The following is a 15,220-nucleotide window of genomic DNA, read 5'->3' on the forward strand; positions in this document are numbered from 1 at the left end:
CCATTTCATTTCTCCTTCCCATTCCCTTGCCCACATGTCTGTCCATGGTCTCACTGTACTGCCAGACTGAGACCACCCGTAAATTGGAGGAACAACACCTCATCTTCTGTCTGGGCATCCTTCAACCGGATGGCATTAATATCAACTTCTATGGCTTTCGTTAAAACACCCCCCCTACCCCCTTCTTCCTCCGTCATCTCTCCATTCCCTATCTCCTTTCGCACAGACACAATAAGTTGTACTTAGTTCCTCATCATATCCAATTAACACCTTTTGTTGGTCTGGATTGTTCCCCCATTGTTTGAATTCTGATACTTTCTGATATCTCCCGCTTCTACCTTTTCTGATTTTTTTTCCTTGAAGAAGGGCTCAGGCCTGAAATGTCAACAATATATCTTTCTTTGTCTCCTGTTGATGCTGAATAAACCAGCTGAATTCTTTCAGCATTTTGGTCTGTTTACTACAGTCACAGCGTCTACAGTCTATTATGTTTCATTCAGCAGTTCTCTCATAAGTTCTGGGAAAAGAAACAGTTAACATTCCAAGATCTTTTTTTATCAGAATTGGATTGTAATTTCTTCAAAATGAAACATTAACTCTGGTTATTTCTGCATAGGTGCTGCATAACCTTTTTTTAAATTATTTCCATTATCTTTCTCTTTTCCAGTTATCATACTTCCATTATCTAAGGGTCTTTGGCTTTCAATAACTTAGAAAAACATACAAATTTTGGAACATTCAGGACCTATAATGCCCCAAAATGGAAGTATCACAAGTGTTGTCAATAGCAGGGGTAGAAAATACAAGCACATATAATCTTAACTTCTAGAGCAGTATCAGAACAATTAATATTTTAGGTCCACTATTTCTAATTCTCTATTAAAATTGTTAGCTGCATAACTCCACGAAAGAAGAAAAAATGGTGATGTTCTTTTGCAGTACCTAAGCATGTTTCAATTCATTCTATTTTAATGCACAGATTTATGGACTGACTGAGAGCTTGCAAATTAGTATCACAGTATATTTGTTGTATTTTAATTGTTGGTTTCAGTTTTCTATCCATTAATATTTATGGATCAAAAGAAAACTCATCGTAACTACAAGATGCACTTATAGTAATTGCGATTACTGGTTTTTGCTGAAATTTTTGTAAACAAACTTTCATCTTGACAATACGTAAAGTAAGCATGGCAGCTTTGCTATACAGCTGCTTATTTGATTTTGTTTTTATGAATTACTGCATTACTTTGAAATGTTGTCAAATTATTCTGATTTGATAGTGGAAGAGTCAACATGATTCCCATGAAATTATGAAGTCTTCATTATGAATAAAAAATTTAAAATAAGATGGTGTATAGCACTGCGGAACATTGTGAATGAAAAGAAAAAAATATCTGTGTGCTGCTAAAGCATGTAAAAGTAGTTGAGTTCTCAAATTATATTTTGATTAAAGAGGTACATTGGAACCCTGTTATAATGCAATAGTTTGGGTCCAAAAAATCTCAATGCGAAAAAGCAGGGTCATGGTAAATTTGGGTTTCAATAAATGGTTGTAGAATGGAATTATTTATTCAAAGTACTAAAGAGGTTCAACCTACCAGAGAAATATATTAATTGGATTAAAGCATTATATAAGGGTCCATTGGCGAAGGTGACAGTAAATGGATATATATCGAACCAATTTAAATTAAGCAGGTCAACTAGGCAGGGATGTCCATTATCTCCCTCACTGTTCGCTTTAGCTATAGAACCCTTGGCAGAACTGATAAGAACAGAAAATAAAGTAAAAGGGATAAAAATAAAAGAGAAGGAATATAAAATCAGTCAATTTGCAGATGACGTATACTTTACAGAACCAGAATTATCAATAAAATAATTACACAAGAAATTGAAGGAATATGGAGAAGTATCGGGGTACAAGGTAAACGCAAATAAAAGTGAAGCGATGCCAATGAATAATGCGGATTTCACAAAGTTTAAGAAAGAATCACCATTTAAATGGCAAACACAAGCAATCCGATACCTTGGTATTAGACTAGATAATGTAATGTACCGGTACCGCACGGATGGCAGTCTCTTCAATCTGAGGCGCCTGCAAGCTCACACCAAGACACAAGAGAAACTTGTCCGTGAACTACTCTTTGCAGATGATGCCGCTTTAGTTGCCCATTCAGAGCCAGCTCTTCAGCGCTTGACGTCCTGCTTTGCGGAAACTGCCAAAATGTTTGGCCTGGAAGTCAGCCTGAAGAAAACTGAGGTCCTCCATCAGCCAGCTCCCCACCATGACTACCAGCCCCCCCACATCTCCATCGGGCACACAAAACTCAAAACGGTCAACCAGTTTACCTATCTCGGCTGCACCATTTCATCAGATGCAAGGATCGACAATGAGATAGACAACAGACTCGCCAAGGCAAATAGCGCCTTTGGAAGACTACACAAAAGAGTCTGGAAAAACAACCAACTGAAAAACCTCACAAAGATAAGCGTATACAGAGCCGTTGTCATACCCACACTCCTGTTCGGCTCCGAATCATGGGTCCTCTACCGGCACCACCTACGGCTCCTAGAACGCTTCCACCAGCGTTGTCTCCGCTCCATCCTCAACATCCATTGGAGCGCTCACACCCCTAACGTCGAGGTACTCGAGATGGCAGAGGTCGACAGCATCGAGTCCACGCTGCTGAAGATCCAGCTGCGCTGGATGGGTCACGTCTCCAGAATGGAGGACCATCGCCTTCCCAAGATCGTATTATATGGCGAGCTCTCCACTGGCCACCGTGACAGAGGTGCACCAAAGAAAAGGTACAAGGACTGCCTAAAGAAATCTCTTGGTGCCTGCCACATTGACCACCGCCAGTGGGCTGATAACGCCTCAAACCGTGCATCTTGGCGCCTCACAGTTTGGCGGGCAGCAGCCTCCTTTGAAGAAGACCGCAGAGCCCACCTCACTGACAAAAGGCAAAGGAGGAAAAACCCAACACCCAACCCCAACCAACCAATTTTCCCTTGCAACCGCTGCAATCGTGTCTGCCTGTCCCGCATCGGACTGGTCAGCCACAAACGAGCCTGCAGCTGACGTGGACTTTTTACCCCCTCCATAAATCTTCGTCCGCGAAGCCAAGCCAAAGAAAGAAAAAAAAAAGACTAGATAATAATCTAGGCCATCTATACAAATTAAATTATCAGCCATTAATGAAGAAATTACAAGATGACTTGGAAAGATTTACCACTAACACTGATAGGAAGGGTAAATTGCATTAAAATGAATATCTTCCCAAGGATACAATACCTATTTCAATCATTACCAACTGCCAAAATGTTTGGCCTGGAAGTCAGCCTGAAGAAAACTGAGGTCCTCCATCAGCCAGCTCCCCACCATGACTACCAGCCCCCCCACATCTCCATCGGGCACACAAAACTCAAAACGGTCAACCAGTTTACCTATCTCGGCTGCACCATTTCATCAGATGCAAGGATTGACAATGAGATAGACAACAGACTCGCCAAGGCAAATAGCGCCTTTGGAAGACTACACAAAAGAGTCTGGAAAAACAACCAACTGAAAAACCTCACATAGATAAGCGTATACAGAGCCGTTGTCATACCCACACTCCTGTTCGGCTCCGAATCATGGGTCCTCTACCGGCATCACCTACGGCTCCTAGAACGCTTCCACCAGCGTTGTCTCCGCTCCATCCTCAACATTCATTGGAGCGCTTTCATCCCTAACGTCAAAGTACTTGAGATGGCAGAGGTCGACAGCATCGAGTCCACGCTGCTGAAGATCCAGCTGCACTGGGTGGGTCCCTTCTCCAGAATGGAGGACCATCGCCTTCCCAAGATCGTGTTATATGGCGAGCTCTCCACTGGCCACCGTGACAGAGGTGCACCAAAGAAAAGGTACAAGGACTGCCTAAAGAAATCTCTTGGTGCCTGCCACATTGACCACCGCCAGTGGGCTGATATCGCCTCAAACCGTGCATATTGGCGCCTCACACTTTGGCGGGCAGCAACCTCCTTTGAAGAAGACCGCAGAGCCCACCTCACTGACAAAAGGCAAAGGAGGAAAAACCCAATACCCAACCCCAACCAACCAATTTTCCCCTGCAGCCGCTGCAACCGTGTCTGCCTGTCCCGCAACGGACTTGTCAGCCACAAACGAGCCTGCAGCTGACGTAGACTTTTACCCCCTCCATAAATCTTCGTCCGCAAAGCCAAGCCAAAGAAAAGAAAGAATTCCCTTAACAGAGAAATTCTTCAATGAGCTAAAGAAAATAATAAGTAAATTCTTATGGAAAGGGGGGAAACAGGATAGCGCTAGATAAATTAACAGAATGGTGCAAACAAGGGGGCTTACAGCTACCAAACTTTAAGAATTATTATAGAGCAGCACAATTAAAATATCTATCAGATTTCTATCAATCAAGGGAAAAACCAGATTGGACCAGATTAGAGGTAGATAAAATAGGGGAGAAGGTACCAGAACATATACTTTATAAGTGGGATGAATAACTGGTGCAACATAGGAATTCACCAGTACTGCACCATCTGCTCAACATTTGGAAGAAGATTCACGTAGAAAGGAAAAAACAAATTACCTACTACCAAAATTATTATTGACACAAAATCAACTAATCCCTTTCACAATAGATAACCTTTTCTTTAGAGAATGGGAGAGAAAAGGAATCAAAAGAATAGAAAATTGTTTTTTTGGAAATAATTTATTATCTTTTGAACAAATGAAGTACAAATATGGTATAACTCACGGTACAATGTTCGCATACCACCAACTGAAAACCTCCTTGAAGAACAAATTAGGAATCAGGCTGAGGTTACTAGAAGGAAGCAGCTTTGAATATGTGATTACAGACACAATGATAATTCTTTCTTTCTTTGGCTTGGCTTCGCGGACGAAGATTTATGGAGGGGGTAAAAAGTCCACGTCAGCTGCAGGCTCGTTTGTGGCTGACAAGTCCGATGCGGGACAGTCAGACACGATTGCAGCGGTTGCAGGGGAAAATTGGTTGGTTGGGGTTGGGTGTTGGGTTTTTCTTCCTTTGCCTTTTGTCAGTGAGGTGGGCTCTGCGGTCTTCTTCAAAGGAGGTTGCTGCCCGCCAAAGTGTGAGGCGCCAAGATGCACGGTTTGAGGCGTTATCAGCCCACTGGCGGTGGTCAATGTGGCAGGCACCAAGAGATTTCTTTAGGCAGTCCTTGTACCTTTTCTTTGGTGCACTTCTGTCACGGTGGCCAGTGGAGAGCTCGCCATATAACACGATCTTGGGAAGGCGATGGTCCTCCATTCTGGAGACGTGACCCATCCAGCGCAGCTGGATCTTCAGCAGCGTGGACTCGATGCTGTCGACCTCTGCCATCTCGAGTACTTCGACGTTAGGGATGTAAGCGCTCCAATGGATGTTGAGGATGGAGCGGAGACAACGCTGGTGGAAGCGTTCTAGGAGCCGTAGGTGGTGCCGGTAGAGGACCCATGATTCGGAGCCGAACAGGAGTGTGGGTATGACAACGGCTATGTATACGCTTATCTTTGTGAGGTTTTTCAGTTGGTTGTTTTTCCAGACTCTGTTGTGTCGTCTTCCAAAGGCGCTATTTGCCTTGGCGAGTCTGTTGTCTATCTCATTGTCGATCCTTGCATCTGATGAAATGGTGCAGCCGAGATAGGTAAACTGGTTGACCGTTTTGAGTTTTGTGTGCCCGATGGGGATGTGGGGGGGCTGGTAGTCATGGTGGGGAGCTGGCTGATGGAGGACCTCAGTTTTCTTCAGGCTGACTTCCAGGCCAAACATTTTGGCAGTTTCCGCAAAGCAGGACGTCAAGCGCTGAAGAGCTGGCTCTGAATGGGCAACTAAAGCAGCATCGTCTGCAAAGAGTAGTTCACGGACAAGTTTCTCTTGTGTCTTGGTGTGAGCTTGCAGGCGCCTCAGATTGAAGAGACTGCCATCCGTGCGGTACCGGATGTAAACATACCTAGTGTCGCCGAGAATATTCTCCCAGAATCACAGTGCGGCTTTCGCGCAAACAGAGGAACTACTGACATGGTCTTTGCCCTCAGACAGCTCCAAGAAAAGTGCAGAGAACAAAACAAAGGACTCTACATCACCTTTATTGACCTCACCAAAGCCTTCGACACCGTGAGCAGGAAAGGGCTTTGGCAAATACTAGAGCGCATCGGATGTCCCCCAAAGTTCCTCAACATGATTATCCAACTGCACGAAAACCAACAAGGTCGGGTCAGATACAGCAATGAGCTCTCTGAACCCTTCTCCATTAACAATGGCGTGAAGCAAGGCTGTGTTCTCGCACCAACCCTCTTTTCAATCTTCTTCAGCATGATGCTGAACCAAGCCATGGACAATGATAATTAAGAGATTTATAACAAACATGTACATCAAGCTGCAAGAGAAAGAGAACAATCAAATAAGCTATAAACCCAAACAAAAGTGGGAAAAAGATCTAAACATAAAGATAAAAAATGAAAAATGGGAAAAGCTATGCTCTGGAACTATGAGAAATACAATAAACACTAGGTTATGCAGGATACAATATAATTGGTTACACAGACTATATACCACACCCCAAAAGTTAAATAAATGGGACCCAACAGTATCAGACAGATGTTTTCGCTGGAAGAAGGAAATGGGAACAACAGTACATGCAATTTGGGCGAAAGTGGAAAAGTTTTGGAAGATCTAAATCAAGTATTAAATAAAAATCACAAAAAGCAACATACCAAAAAATCCAGAGATTTTTCTTCTAAGTAATATAAGAAGTAAAGAATTAGGCCTCAAACTGGATGAACCGCAAAAAAGATTTATTATGATAGCCTTAGCTGTTGCAAAAAAATGTATAATGTCAACCTGGAAATCAAAAGAGAGCCTGAGAGTACAGCAATGGTACATAGAAATGAATAAATGTATTCCATTGGAAAAAATAACATGTAATTAAAAAAATAAAGTCACAGTATTTGAACAAATTTGGGAACCGTACATGGAACACAACAGAGAGGGCCTACCATGGACCTCCACCCCTAAAATGACAGAATGAGAAGAAGACAAAATGAACTGACCCAGTGTGTAAAAGTAGATGACACAATTTACTTGTTTATTTTCATTGTGTGATTACATTGTTTAATGGGTTTATTGTATTGTATATGTTGAAAATTTAGTGGGTAGGGAGGGGGGTGGGATGGAGGGATGGAAGGGAGGGGGGAAAAAGGGGAGAAAATGACACTGTGTATATTCAAGAGGAAAATGTTTGTATTTTGGTTAATGTGGTTCATAGTGTGAAAATAAAATTGTACAGGTACACGACCTTTATATGGAACCCTTGGGGAAAGCCACCCGAATTGTGCTGCCGTATCCACCCCCACCCCCTTCCAGTCGCCCAACCGTCTCCCCCAACCGCCGGTCCCTCAGCCACCCCTCCCAAGCACCAGTCCCTCGGCCACCTCCCCCAAGCGCTGCCCGCCCGGCCACCTCCCCCAAGTACTGGCCGCCCGGCTGCCTCTCTCCCCACTTACTGGATTTTGGTGCTTTCCGGATTTTAGATGTCCAGATAAAGGATTGTGTACCTGTAGTTACAGTTTAAATGAAAACACAAATTAATTTTTAGTAAATTGACCTTCCCCATTACTGGCAGCAGCCTGAAGTCCCTGCTCCCCGTGGCAATGCGAAGTCCCCGCTCCCAGTGGCAGCACAAAGTCTTGCTTCTGCTGGGAGCCTGAAGTCCACGCTCCTGGCGGCAGCCCAATGCCCAAGTCCAATGACTCATCTGGTTATATCAGATTTGCATTGAATCGGGGTTCCACTGTACTAACAAGAAAATTAATAAAAGTGAAATAAAACAAATCTTTTAAATATCAGAGTTTCTATTTTATAATCAATTACTTAATTTAATGAAATTATTTTTGCTCATTGCATTTTGTTTCAATATTGCAAAGTATTTCTATTACTACTGCCAAATTTTACTGAAAAAGTAGCATGAATTTCTGTTGGTAATAGAAAGCATTTTTATCAAACTATGGTGGTGTGTTTGCCGAAGGATACCAAGTAGCAAAATTATTCATGCTATTCCTTCAATGGCTCAAAATATTTCTTCACTAGTTTATTCTGAAGTGCAATCAGTAGATGAACTCAAGACAATTAGATAAATGATTTGTTTTTGACAAGTTTGGTTGAGAGAGGAACTGTGGCTTGTTGAAAATAAAAATTAATGTAGAAAATGTTATAAATACACAGAAGGTTGGGTATCATTGTCAAGAGAAAAATAGAACAATGACAGAGATTTTGGTTTTCCTTGACAATGTATTGGAATCATTTACATTCATCTCACACAGAAGAACAGGCAGACATGGCATTAGTTTGGTGTTTCCTCCAAAATTTAAATAAATTATAAATGAGTAACTTAGTTTAGCAATTCAATTCATAATGAATTGTAATAACAGATTAAAAGGCATGGTGGATCAGTCTGTTCTCCTACAGGAGGATTACATTGCGAGATAAAAGCATGAGAAGAGTGGTTCTCAACCTTTTTCTTTCCACTCATACCACTTTAAGTATTCCATATTCCATAGGTGCTCTGAGATTAGTAAGGGATTACTTAAAGTGGTCTGTGAGTGGGAAGAAAAAGTTTTAAAACCAATGTTTTAATCATACCTAATTGACTCATTACGTGCACGGTTTCATAACACCAAAGGAAATGGGCCGATGACAATTTTTCTCAAGCAAAATATTTCAGTAACAGTGATTCTCAACTTTCTCTTCCCATTCACATACCACCTTAAGAAATCCCTTACTAATCTCAGAGCAATTATGCCATAGGGATTACTTAAAGTGGTATGTGAGTGGAAAGAAAAAGGTTGAGAACCACTGCATTAGAGGTAGGAGTTGCAAAACACCCTTATAACCTGTTTTGCTATTCCTTAAAATCTTGGCTGATAACTCAATTCACTTTCCCATCCCATTAACATATCCCTGATCAACTTGGCATCGTAATATCTGAATATATATAATCTGTAATTGAACATCCACACTAATTCTAAAGATTTATGATATTATGGATTAAAAAATACTCTTCATCATACTAAGCTCTCAGACTCTGCGCTTTCACTTGAGAAGAAACAACTTCTCTGCCTCTACTCTGTTGTCCTTCTCAGAATCTTGCAGTTTTCAATTTCCATTCATATAACTTCATTCCAGGAATCAGCCCTGAAAAAAGCATGTTGCACTGACTCCAAGCCAGTGTATCCTTTCTGAAGAATGGAGATGAAAACTAGACTTCATGACCCAAGTGCGGCCAATCTCAGTAAGATTTCCTTGCGTTTATAATATACTCCCTTTAGCTCAGTGCAACAAGGCATTTAATCCCAAAATGCCTCATGTGTGCTTCAATCTCCCGATCCAATACAATTGGATCTCTCTTCACATTTTATGAAGATTCTGATTTTCTTTCAGCGTGCATAACCTCGCATTTCCCTAGCTTGAAATTTTGTAGAATCTTTATGGACTCCTCACATTCATTTTTACAACCTTTTCATTGAGATCATATTTGGAAGATGTGAATAATTGAGGACTATGATCTTGGTAATTAATGATGAAAGGCTGGAGGGACTCAGTAGGTAGCATCCCTGGGTAGAAATGATCAGTCAACATTTCGGGATGGAAACATTTATTAAAACTAAAGCAGGAACGGATGATATGAAGTATATCAAGGGGGAAATGAAAAAAGAGGGAGAAGCTGGGGAGGGGCAAAAGATCATAGGTAATTGGACAGAAGGTAGAAAAGATGGAAAGGCCATTGGGAGGGGAAGATTAGCAAAAAAGTTATGAATTGGAGAAGGTTAAAAAACAAAGATAGAAACAGTGGAACTAGAAAGAGGAGGGCATTAGCTAAAATTAGAAAACTACATTCCTGTCATTGGATTTAGTGCTGTCCAGGGGGAATGTCACATGTTGTTCATCAAGTTGAAGTTTGAGCTCACTCCAGCAATGGATGAGGCTGAGGACAGACATATCCATGTAGGAAAAGGTGAGGGGAATTGAAATGGTTAGCTACTGGGAGATCTATCTTAAATCTAAAGAAAGAGTGTGGTAATTCAGCAAAACTCTCTCCCAATTTATGCTTGTTCTCACCGATATATGTGGAGTACACCGGATGCAGTCTGTTAGATTTGAGAATGTGTATGTAAAGCTGTACCTCATCCAGAAAGTTTGTTTGTGGACCTGGATGCAGGTGAGGGAGGAGATGCAAGGACAAGTTTTGTGATTTCTGTGCTTAGGGGTGGGGGTGGAAATGGTAAGAAAGTGGGGAGTGGAATGGTGGTTGGGGAGGGAAGAGTGGACCAGAGAGACTGATCACAACATAAGGTGGTCGGGGTAAGGAGAGGTAAACATGATTGCTAGTGGGATTGCGCTGAATTTGGCAGAAGTGTCGGGAGATATTGTGTCAAATGTGGAGGCTGGATCGATGGAAAATGAGGTACAAAGAGACTCTGTCCTTGAACCTCTAAAGTGAGGACCAAAGGAACTCCATTCCCACACAGAATGAGTGCCCTGCTTCAGTAAATGAAATAAAAAATAAATAAACATCACATCATGTTCCTCCTAGACAGCCTTAAACAATGGCATGGTTTCACCTCCCACCTCTGTCCAATACCCTTTTAGCCCATCTCCTGCTTCTTTCCTTTTCCTTTTTTCTTGCTCTTTTGAATTACTTGATATTACATCTCAACTTTAGGCTCAATAATGGGTCCCGATCCAACATATTGACCAAGTATTTCCTTCCATGGACATTGTTTGACCTGCTGAATCCCTCCAACTTCTGAGTGGCTGCTCAAGATTCCACCCTCCGCAGTTTTTGTGTTATAACCTTGCATCCAAAAAAGAAACCTTTGCTGCAACTGTCAAGTTTTCAGTCATTTAATGAATATATATGGTAAGGAAAAGAGATATTTCTTACGATATGGACTTTTGTTTTATGCACCAACTAATCACCCTTACTTCATCTGACATACTTGTCAGATTTCTTACACAAAAGTAGATGTAGACCAGCTTTGCATTCCTCTCATGCTCTGCTAATCCAGCTGACCTTGTTTTATGTCTATATTTGGCTGTCCTTTACACCCTGCTATTTACCTATTGTCTGTTTACTGACTGATCTTATTCCCCTCTTTTTTTGTCTATTCCTTATCACTGCCAAATGAGATCTAATCCTTCCTAATAGCAATAGCTATTCTTATTATAGTTATAGTCATAACTTTCTCATAAGGAGCACTAGGCTTAATGAAAACTGAAGTGCCAACCTAGTGAATATTTTGGCATATGAGGTGACCTTCAGATAAGTCGGGTCCCCATTTTCAGCCTCACTTTCATGGTTTTATCATATTGGGGGTATAAGTCGACCCCCAAAAGTCATGATGACTGAGCTATTGGGTGTTGGCTGAGAGTGGTTGATATCATGGAAGCTCCAGCAAAACAAAAAGGTATGAAGCAAGTTTTAAGTTAAAAGTAATAGAAATGGCCAAAAAGTTCAGCAACTATACTGTTGCAAGAAAATTTGAGATACATGAGAAGTTGGTAAGTGAATGGAGAAAGAAAAAAGATACTTTAAGAAAAATAACAGAGGAAATGTTCTATGAGAAGAGGACTCCTTCATTGGCCAGAGTTGGAGAATCACATCGCAGCATGGGCATGTGAACAGAGGCAAGGTTGCTACATAGCCACACAAAATAAAAGAAGAGCATTTGCACTGAAGTGGGCAATGTCGCACCCAGAACGCAGAAAAGATTTTGAAGCGACAGTAGGCTTGGTGCAACCATTTCATGAACAGGAAAAATCTGGTATTACGACAAAAAACAAAAATTGCTCAGAAACTATCAAAAGATCTTGATCATAAAGCAACCAGTTTATTACATGTAACCAGCAGAAACACCAGTTTGCATTTGGCAAATATTGGAAACATGGACAAAACAAGGAGAACAGGCCATGAAAAGGTGAAAAGTGATGTTATCGTGTATGGCCGACAGGATGAAGTTAAGACCCATGGTAATCTTCAAGTGCAAAGCTAAACCAAAAATGAAATTCCCAGAAGGTATTTTTGAACACTGTCATGAAAAAGGATGGATGGATGAAAATGGTGTAAAACTATGGATAGACAATGTGCGGAACAGGCGGCCAGACGGTTTATGCAAGGAACAGAGTTTGCTGGTCTGGGATATGTTTTATAGCCACTTAACTGAGAAGACTAAAAGTAGATTAGCACTAAGAAATACTAACATGGCGGTTACCCCAGGTGATTTGATGTCACTATTCAACTTCTTGATGTCTACGTGAACAAGCCATTCAATACCATGTGCATGAAGAATGGAATACATGGATGTCGAGTGAAAAAAATCATTCACAAAAGGCAGGGCAATGTGTGCTGCATCACTTGATGTGCAGTGTGACTTTGTGCTCAAAGCATGGGGTAAAATGGAAGTACAGACTAATAAAATTGTTTAAAAATCTCTTGTGCAATTGATGGCATGGAAGTTGATTTATTGTGGGACACTGACAACAAAGCTGAAGCCGTCTCATCAGATACAGACTGGGACCTGTATGATGACTGTTTTAACAGTGAGAGTATGAATGTGCTTACCATGATCTTTCCCTCAGACGATGATAGTGATTTTGAAGGATTCTAAATATGTTTTTTTTTAAATAAAATTTTTTTTCTAACATGAAAATTTGTTGCAGTTGTTTTTCAAGGGTCGACTTGAATCAACGAGTGGTTTTTTGAATTGAATTTAAGGTCTCAAAAGTGTGTCTTATGATAAGTCAACCTCCTCCTCCCTCCCCCCCCTCCAATTTTTGACAGATTTCTGAGGGTTTCAAGACTCGACTTGTACGCTGAAATATACAGTACTTATGCGATAAACATCAAGAACAGCGCTCAGTAGAGAAACCTAAGCGATCTCATTACAATATCCAGAATTTAGGACTGTAGCTCATTCCCAACTTTGGCTGCATGAACAACCATCTTCCATTATAAGTCAAAAGTTGGGAAAGTTTGATGATAATTCCAAGTCCATTCGCAATTCCCCAGCAAATGAATCAACCCATACCTACATGAGACCTGGACAACATTTATTTATGGGCAGATAAGTGGCAAGTAACACTCAGGTCATATAACTGCCAGGAAAAGATCATCCCCAAAAAGATGACAAACAGGCAGTGGCTATGAATTCTTCATGAATTCAGTATTACTTTGACCTCGGATGAGTGTGGGGTTTTAAGCCCCTTTTGTTTAGGCTGCTCAATTGTTCACAGTGAAGCAGGTGAGGAACAAATCTCAATTAAATGAACATTTCTGTCATATTGAACGCTTGGCAGATGTAATCTTATTCTATGTTCTGCAGGAACTAACGTATTATCTGAAATGCATTGTTTCGTAGTATATGGGTGGTTAGAACAAAAGGACTATAATTATTTAAGAACAAACACTCCTTGAAACAAAAATAGTACTGCTGCCTGGAAATATTACACATTAACAATTCCCCAATTATTTTTACATTTATTGATTCTTTGTACCCTAGTTGTTTTTCTTAAATTAGGCCACAGAGTATTAGTATACAGTATTCCTTTCCATTGTGAAGAATCCATAGTGAATTCACATTGCAAAAATCACACACACACATTGGCAACGGAAATTACTTGTAATGGCTTTAGTTAAACCAGTGGTTCCCAACCTTTCTCTTTCCACTCACATACCACTTTAAGTATTCCCTATGCCATAAGTGTTCTGTGACTAATAAGGGATTGCTTAAGGTGGTATGTGGGTGGAAAGAAAAAGTTTGAAAACCACTGTTTTAATCATTCCAAATTGCTTCGTTATGTGCACAGTTTCAGAACTCCAAAGGAAATGGGCCAATGACAATTTTTCTCAAGCAAAATATTTGGGGGGGCGTGGCAAGATGGCGTAAGGAATAGACGTGCCTTCCAGCCCTCTCCCGACTCTTTGGTATTGTTTTGTCTTTAAATGCCCGTTAAAACCTTTTAAAGGTTAGATATAGTTAGAGCTGTTAAACTAGTTTCCAATGGTACAATTGTTGAAAAAAAGCAAGAAAAAACAGCAACAGATCATTAAGAAATTACATTTTCCGAAGATATCAGAGCCTACCTGTTTACAAGAAGCCAGGACTCAGAGTGGAATGGATCCAGGAGGAGAAGCACAGGAATCAGCAGCGGAGCTCCGTTCTTTGCCGGTAGGGCTCTTTAAAAATGGCGCCCGGCAGCCCTTAGAACAAAGGGCTAGCCGGGCGCGTGTATTTCAATCAACGCCCGCTATGAGCGCTGTTACAGAGCCTTTGACAGCTGAAAGAGCTGGGAAGCCGCCAGCTGAAGGCTTGCAGTTAAAGGGGCGTCCATTGACTGATGTAGCGGTGGCGCTGCGAAGTGCACCACCTGTAATGAAGATTCCTACAGACTTCAATGTGTCGGAGATGCTTGACATAATATGGCTTGGGGATAACCCTCGCCATCAACCTCCAGATATTACTGGGGAGGTTATGGCAGGGGTTTCTACACGAAGTCACATTGCAAGAAAAGCAGTTAAATTAAGGGAGGGAATACAAGACCCTTTGGCTATTCAGAAACAACAGGACCCTATTGTGTCTGAATCTACTTCAGTGGATAAGTTTCTTAAGAGTCTTGAATCTAAGTTAGCTGTTACATTGAAAGAATTTGCTAAAACTTTAGATCAATTTGATACTAAACTTAATACCTTGGTGGATATAATATTCAACAGATGGCTGATTATGGAGCTTTTAAGCTTAAAACGAGTGAAAGACTTGATTTTTGTGACCAAGGTTTAGTTGAGGTACAAGATCAATTACAAGATGTCAATAAAACAATTGAAACTTTACAAATTCAGAATAAAAATTTAGTGAAAAAGGTTGATTATTTGGAGAATCAATCCAGACGGAATAATATAAAAATTGTATTTTAATCTGTTATGTTTTTGTTTTTTTTTGTAAGTGTTTTTTTTTCTTACATATATTACTAACTTTATTAATTCTTCACTCTTTATTTTGGGGGGAGGGGGGGGTTGGACTAACTTGAGTTGGGTTATTAATGTTGTGTAATAATTATTGGGGGGTATAGTTTATTTAGATTACTGATGCTGTATTGTAATTTCATTATCTTATTTAAATTTTTTTAATGTAATC

The 15,220-nt window shown here is 40.7% G+C and overlaps 1 protein-coding gene across 3 annotated transcripts in view; it reads left to right on the forward strand.

Moving 5' to 3' along the window:
* LOC138760479 (protein kinase C epsilon type) overlaps window positions 1–15,220 on the forward strand; it is a 680,128-nt gene that overhangs the window by 96,132 nt on the left and 568,776 nt on the right. The gene's annotated exons all lie outside the window — the stretch shown is intronic.

The sequence above is a fragment of the Narcine bancroftii genome, chromosome 4, assembly GCF_036971445.1.
Source record: "Narcine bancroftii isolate sNarBan1 chromosome 4, sNarBan1.hap1, whole genome shotgun sequence".
Lineage (NCBI taxonomy): Eukaryota > Metazoa > Chordata > Chondrichthyes > Torpediniformes > Narcinidae > Narcine > Narcine bancroftii.